Here is an 8,678-nt window from a genome sequence, read left to right on the forward strand (position 1 = left end):
AGAGTACCGGTAGGCTGCAGGGTGAGGAATGTGTCTCTATTAATAGAGCGGTTAGATTATCTCAAAGACTAATGTCTGGCATGTCCAGATTCCTGAAAGGCACGGCAGTGACATACTCTCATCCACCGCTCCTCATTCATTGGCAATGATCTCATTTCCTTTGATATTCTATGAATTTAACTTGTGGTTCTCTTTTTAAAACAGTTTATGTTGTACATGCACAGCTTTATCATTAATGAGAACTAAAACTAACTAACATAACTGGAAAAAACTAAAATACAAAATAAAAATATGGTCACAAATTTTTGTTTTTGATACATGAGTAGTAACACCAGACTGTGCTGAGATATTTAACGCTTTAAAATTATGCCAGTTAGCACATTAACTTTGGCAGCCCTAAAAGTTCAACTAAAAAAAACTTAAATAACAAGTAAATAAGTTTACAAGTAAATAAAATTCTGTCATCATGACAACTCTTGAAGGGATTGGCATGGTAATGGATATGGCAATGTAATGTATTTGGTCTTGCTACGCTGCAGAGTAAGTACAGAGACTTGCAACTGCCAGTACATTCACAGACATTGCTGTGAGCATGTAAGACATGCTGCTGCTGCAGGCCCGTCACCAAGGGGGGGCATTAGGGAGCAGTGCCCCCCAGATGACACAACGTGCACCCATAATCGTACAGTCATTCAGCAAACTTCCGATTGAGAGCAAAAACCTTATTTCTGTAGATCTGGCTATTCACATATTCCATAATGAAATGTCTTCAGCAGCATTTAGCTCATAGGAACACTCTCTCTACAACGGTAACTTTAAAGAACACATTATTTTCAGAAATAGAAATTAGGCGGAGTGTGTGTAAGGCCGGCCATGGACTTGAGACTGTTTTCTCACTCAAACCACTGCCTACCTGCTGCTGCTTCTGATTGCTTTTAGAAAAAATGCACATAACTACTGATCTAGGATCAGTTAATATTAGCATATTGGCGAAACATTTGGCAAACGATCCAGTGTGTATCTGTGTTTGCGCTCTGAAGAACGACAAGGCTTTAAAACGTGTTCTTGCAGCGTTGAGCAATGTAGCCAATCACGAACAAATCTGTTGATTTCTGGAACGCAATGACCAATCAGAGGTGCAACTTAGCACTGAACAAAAACTCATTTTGAGCGGTGAGTGGACTCTGAGTTCTGAGTTGTGGACGCTGGCAAATATTCCCTCATTATAACAAACAAATATGTAAATAGTTATGTAATTATGCAATCAGTTTAATTTATTGTTACAGAACTTCTTGAGATCGCAATGAACTTAGATGAGTGAGATTTTTAGTGATTATAAAGGGAGCGTCTTTTGCGCGCATTCTGCCAAATCCCGCGTGCATAATCTGTTAAAATTAACAGTGATTTGTGAACATAAACACTTTATTTACAAATAATTTATCAGCAGTGTTTATGTTGGAATATGTAGGTTGTGCTGTGAAAAGTAAGTTAAAACTATTTCAAGGAAATCTGTTTAAATGTGTTTTTAAATGGGAATCGCCCGCCGCCTGTGATCTGAAAGTTCATATTTAATGCATTATTACACAAAACGGAACTTAAAACATGATTAGGCCTTATTTATAAATGACTAGTATCGCTTGGAGACCCGCCGCTTTCAACTGTTTTAATGGTGAGTACACTCAAAGTTTTTGTTACACATCAATAATATTTTTACTGCTATTTGGTGTGTATCGTTTTTATTATTGTGTTGTTCGAGGAATTGAAAAGCTTCTGTGCCTCATGTTTGCAAAGTATATTGCCATAATGCAAAAGGGTTTAGTTTTTGGTGTAGTTCGATCTAATTAGGATCAACTATCTTGTGTTTTTTGGTAATATAGAACTTTATTTCATTATATAAGTCTATTTCTTTAGATATAGAAGTCTATTTCATTAATAATAAATACAGGATGTTATCTATTTCTCAGATTATAAAAATGTGTGCCCCCTTATGAGAACCAAATGCACCCCATTCTATATGTTCTGGCGACGGCCCTGTGCCCTGCTCCACATATAACATGAAATAAACCCTGTAGCAGATCTATACAGGTGGAGCTGGGGAAGGTGGAGGGTTTCTGAAAGCACACTGCAGACTGCTAACAGCAAACAATGCCAAGTATTTGAATGATTGAGCAGCAAGCTTATTGGCCTCTGATACCACAGCAACCAATCAGCTGTGCTATGTAGATAATGATGTGATCGCTACCAAATGAGTTAAGGACCTATCAGCCAGCGCCATCTAGAGTTTCATGCCAGAACTTTGTATTTGTAAACTCTTAAAATAATAATAAAACTGAATAAAAATTTACTGAAAAGACAGAAATAAAAGTAAAGTAGATAAATAAAAAAAAAAAAATAGAAATAGGAACTAAACTGAAAACGATAATAACCCTGCTTAAGCATAGTGCTTGTATTTGCATTGACGAAACACAATATTCAGGTATGCTTTGGTCAAGAATTCTTTGTAATGAAGGAATTGCCAGATCGCTCCATCCCAGCCTGACTTGGGAACCCATATGAGCTTCAGGGAGTGTAAACATCCTACACTCTCAGCTGGAGCCCAGCCCGAGGCCGGGAGTGGGATGTTTGCGCTCTCTGGCTCAGGAACGCCACAGCTCACTACGGCTCCACTATGGAGGAGAAAAATGTATTTATAAAGTTGTTGAGATGTTCTCCTTTTTGAGTTGCAGTAGACCTGAAATTGCAACTTAGCACTTTGAAATTCACTGGAACTACAATCACTGGAGCAGGTAGCAATCACCTAACTTAAGGGTACTGATTGGGTTCACTTGTTGGCAGTAGTGTTACTTTAACTTAAAATCTTTGCATGTCTATCATCATCTGTCTGTCCATCTTTAAGGCATAAAAAACCTTTAATCTTCAAGACTTAAACTATTTTTTACACTTTTCAGCCAACATTTTTGCATCCTTAATTCAGTTTTGAAAGGTGCATGGCCCTGATCATTATAAACGTATATACATTGTGTGCAAACCGTATGTAAAGTATGTACTTCCTGGACTTTGTGGCTAGATTTTGAAGTAGATATGGGAGCTTTGTAACGCACACAGGAAGTGAACTCCATTGTGAGCATTGTAAGGACTCTGAGGGTGAGTGGCCTGTCATCAAGACGTTCAGGCTGAACTCTAGGTCTCTTTGAAGCTTTCTGACCCCTCTGTCCAACTGCAAGTGCCTCCACCCAGACAGAGCTGCCGATGGAATTGCCTGAGAGGAAGTGACTATTTATACCCACTAAGGAACAGAGAAAGGCACCCTTCCGATGGGCGTCTCTCCTCTTGCTTCCTTTGACAAATATGTTAGGACTGCTTTCATGAAAGCTAAACCCAACTCCATACAGATATGCACAACATCCAGTGCTCTCAAGTTATCTGTGTACACGCCTAGCCTAGCCATGTTTTGGTTACCATTCTCTTCTACTGCAATGACCTTTATCCACTTTTGCTTGGTGATGTCATAACTTAAGCATCTCTCATACTGGGCCACTAGGTGGCAGACTAACTCCAGAAAATGCCTAATGCTTCGCACATTGCTTGGAAGGAGAGAAGACAAAAATGCTTCTGTTCACTAGCCAATTGTTTGAAAAATGTTTCACTACAAAACTTGTAGGCATATTCTACATTTTTCTTTTTAACAACCTTTGCTTTTCTTATGTGTCCCTAATTCAATGACACCAAACCAGAGATGTATTCATTTTACTCATATTAAACATATAATTTAGCATTAACATTGTTTATTAAAAACTCTTTTAAAAACAATCTATACTGTAAACAACTAAAGTAACATTCTTCTACAGGTTTCACACACAAACTGAAACTGAAAAATGATTGACAGCACTAATAGGTTTTTTAAAAATATATATTTAAATATTTTTTTGTCACAGGTTTCGATGGCTATGTTTGAAATTATGGTAAGTACAACAAAGTGAAAAATAGCTCCAGTTCTGTCATCATTACTTTGTACCAATGTTAGTTTTTGCTTATTCTTATGTAACTTTATTACTTTGAGTGTGATGAACTTAAACCATTTAAGGCGATCAGTTTCCTCAAACCATTTAAGTAGCTATATATGTGTTAAGACTTGAATTAAAAATGAATGAGTGGAATAAACTTAAAATCTTTAAGTTGAGTTTATGATTGACTAAACAAACACTAAAATATAAGTGAATTTAACTTAATGTATGTGAATTTACAGTACTCATACTTATTGGATTTTTTTTTTTTTTATGGTTTCCTCAAATGGTTTGAGTTATTATAAAATAACTGATCCGGTTTAGTGAAATTTTGACCTCATTCACACCACAGTGCATTTTCCTGCTCTAGTCACACTGAGCGAGTAAAACCCAGTGGGAAATGTTCAAACCAACTGACACCCTCTGATCAAGCTCTTCCTGTCAAGTGGAGGAGTCAAAACAACTAAAGTATGACAACAAGGACATCATTCATTATTAGTTTTACTTTTTCCCTTCTTGTCATGCTCTTTAAACTGAATTCTATAAGATCCTTACCGCAAGTTCCTTTCAAGTGTTTCAAACAATCATCTCGCCCCACAGGTGGCACAGCAATGGGAAGTTGAAGCAAGCAAATTGGTATGTATGTGTTATATGTAAAGTAAACACAACATTATCATAGTAAATGCATTGTCCGCAATGAACACATCGGGAGGAATGTTCTGTGACTGATGTTCCTTGTTTAATAAACAGCTGACTTGTTAAATCTGACTCTTCTGTTATTGTTATTGTTGTACTGTGGCCTCTTTTTGATCCGTCATATTCCTCCTCAGCAAAATGTTTCCTCGTTGACTCAACATGACGACAGTCAGTCGAAACCACATATTTAGTTTTTGTATGTATAGTAATACTTAGTTTCGGGGGATGTTAACACTCTTGACCACACAAGGAACTGAAACATTTCATTGTGTTCAGAGTTTATTTGCTCTCAGCACTACACACTAGCAACAGAAAAATACTGAACTGTGACAAAAGCAGCAACTTTGTGTACAATATATATATAAAACATTTCGATATAATACATACAGTATGTGTGGAACTACCCAACTCATCTGACCTTGTAAGATGACCTTGTAAAATCTTATTTACCTGATGTTTTATAATGCCATCGCTGAAATACACATAGTTTGAGTTTAAAAGTTGCATTAAAGATGGGAAGACAAATGGTAGAATTGCAATTAAATGGAATATGGGATTCCAAATCGAATTTAAACCTGCAAACAAACAGAAATACTATATATATTTTACAATTTATATTACAGTTGAAAAGTTTGGGGACAGTGAGATATTGTGTGTGTGCGTGCATCTGTGTGTGTGTGAAAGAAATTAATAATTCAGCAAAGGTGCATTAATATGTGTGAAAGTAAAGACTTTACAGTATAATGTTACAAAAGATTTCTATTTCAAATAAATGTTGTTCTTTTAAACTCTATTCATCAAAGAATTTATCCGTTTCCTCAAAAACAAGCACAAGAGTTTTCAACTTTAAAAATAATAAGATATTACTTGAGCACCAAATTATCATAATGATTTCTGAAGGATCATGTGACAGAAGACTGGAGTAATGACTACTGAAAATGCAGCTTTGCCATCACAGGAATAAATTACATTTAAAAATATATTCAAATAGAAAACAGTTATTTTAAAATGTAATAATATTATTCAAAATTACTGTTTTTACTGTATTTTTGATCAAATAAATGCAGCCTTGGTGAGCATAAAGACACTTATTTCAAAAACATTAAAAGTATCTTACTAACTCCAAACTTTTGAACTGTAGTGTATATATTGGTGGGGGTCAATGCACAAACCTCAATGTAAACAGGGAATTAACCAAGATGTAGGACTCTATGTAAGTGCTTTCTGCCAAAGTGTGACTCACATTTTCTCAAGTACACAGTGCACACGCCGAGTATTAAGCTTGATGGGAACAGCTGTGTAATAGCTGGGTAATATCCTGGACAAAGGCATAAATACTCTTTGTCATTTCATGGCTAAAGGAAGGTCATCTGAAGCCACACGGCTGCTAACAGTGAAGAATTGAGTTGACATAACTGGCCGTTTCATTACACGCACTGCTATGAGTCCTATCAGCACTTCCTCTTTACAGAAAACATAAGTTTCCCTCAAACAACATCTGGGGTTTCAAGTTACCCTCATCCCAATGGGGAATCAAAGTGAGAATACAAACAGTTCTATCTATATTGGATGACAGTATACACAGCAATTGAGCTTTTGGTAAAACATGCATAAGCATCACACCGATTCATACCCCTTTAGATTATAAGTGGAGTTTGAATAAAACTTTTAATAAATGAAAACTGTGGCAAAACATTACATTTAAAAATAAATTAGGTAAGGTTGTGAACCCAGATTTAGCACCCCTTGAGTATCAAAACTGTATCATATGACTTTCATTTACAATACCTCTATAGGGTTTAGAAGTTCAGCTCCAGTGAAGATGACAGACAGACAGACAGAGAGAGAGAGAGACTAAAAGAGGAAGTCACCCATATTTTTCAGCTGGGCAAAATTCAAATACTGTGAAACGGACAGTCCCTAGATCTGTGTAAACCCATCTGCACTAGATATATGACACTGCCAACCCTGCAACCACAGTCATGATAACTAACTGTAATGGACAGGCATATAAACCTGTAGGCATGCAATAACCCCTGATTGCATGAATGCAGATTTCATGTATATTCCTGGAATTAATAAATTACCTGTCTTTAATAAAATTTCACAATAAAATACCAGGAGGAAAACAGTTTGAAAGGGATGTGGGCAAAAAAACATGTTCATATTAGAGGAGCTTAGAAGATAGACTCGACTCAAGGTCAAATTTTCAACATGTTATTACTAAAGATAGAGAGAGAGCTGATGATAGAGTTGCTGGAAGAGGTGAGGTAAACTTCTTATACACTTATCATTGCGGTCAGCAGGATTATATAACATTGCTCCTTTAAGACCCCATGAAACCACAAATTTGTGGGTTTAAAGGGTTAGTTCACCCAAAAATGAAAATTCGGTCATTAATTACTCACCCTCATGCCGTTCTAAACCCGTAAGACCTTTGTTCATCTTCGAAACGCAAATAAAGATCATTTTGAAATCTGAGAGGTTTCTGTCCTTCCATAGACAGCCTATGCAAGACAGCCTATGCAATTCAAACATTGACGTCGCTTCCAGAAGCTCAAACGTGCTGCGTAACCAGGTTTGTTCTCATTACGCAGCACGTTTGAGCTTCCACAAGAGGTTTGTTCTTGCCCGTCATTCAGGTTCATTTGAGCTTCTGCTTGATTCTCTTCAGAAATTTTGGACTAAACCACTCAATTGGATTAGTTTTATGATCTGTTTATGAACTTGAAGTGTCAAAGTTTGAATTGGAAGGAGAAAAAGCTCATCAAAAAGACTTTCATTTGCATTCCAAAGATAAATGAAAGTCTTAAAAGCTTGGAATGACATGAGGGTGAGTAATTAATGACAGAATATTAATTTTTAGCTGAACTATCCCTTTAAGTCTTAAAGGTGCCCTAGAATCCCTTTTCAAAAGATGTAATAAGGTGTCCCCTGAACGTGTCTGTGAAGTTTCAGCTCAAAATACCCCATCGATTTTTTTAAATACATTTTTTTAACTGCCTATTTTGAGCCATTATTACATATGCACCGATTAAGCGTGTGGCCCCTTTAAATCTCCCACTCCCCCGCCCCCGCAAGCTCTCAACTGCCTTAAACAGCAAACACAAAGTTCACGCAGCTAATATAACCCTCAAAATGGATCTTTATGAAGTGTTCATCATGCATACATCGATTCCTATGAGTATAGTATTTATTTGGATGTTTGCATTTGATTCTGAATGAGTTTGAGGCTGTGATCCATGGCTAACGGGCACTGTTGGAGAGATTTATAAAGAATGAAGTTGTGTTTATGAATTATACAGACTGCAAGTGTTTAAAAATGAAAATAGCGACAGCTCTCTTGTTTCCATGAATACAGTAATAAACAATGGTAACTTCAACCACATTTAGTACATTAGTACATTAGCAACATGCTAACGAAACATTTAGAAAGACAATTTACAAATATCACTAAAAATATCATGTTATCATGGATCATGTCAGTTATTATCACTCCATCTGCCATTTTTCGCTATTGTTCTTGCTTGCTTACCTAGTCTGATGATTCAGCTGTGCTCATCCAGACGTTTTGCCCTTGTATAATGGCTTGAACATGGGATGGCATATGCAAATATTGGGGGCGTACATATTACTGATCCCGACTGTTACGTAACAGTCGGTGTTATGTTGAGATTTGCCTGTTCTTCGGAGGTCTTTTAAACAAATGAGATTTATATAAGAAGGAGTAAACAATGGTGTTTGAAACTCACTGTATGTCATTTCCATGTACTGAACTCTTGTTATTCAACTATGCCAAGATAAATTCAATTTTTGATTCGATGGCACCTTTAAGTCTGTTAACTTTGAGAGCTAGTATCAATATGTCACTCTGATACTAAATTTGACACATTGAGCAAATATACACATTTAAAATTAAAAAATTGGGAAATAGGCAACTCATTCCGTTCAAAAGTTTGGGGTTGGTATAACATTTGT

The sequence above is a fragment of the Megalobrama amblycephala genome, linkage group LG10 (genome assembly GCF_018812025.1).
Source record: "Megalobrama amblycephala isolate DHTTF-2021 linkage group LG10, ASM1881202v1, whole genome shotgun sequence".
Classification (NCBI taxonomy): Eukaryota; Metazoa; Chordata; class Actinopteri; order Cypriniformes; family Xenocyprididae; genus Megalobrama; species Megalobrama amblycephala.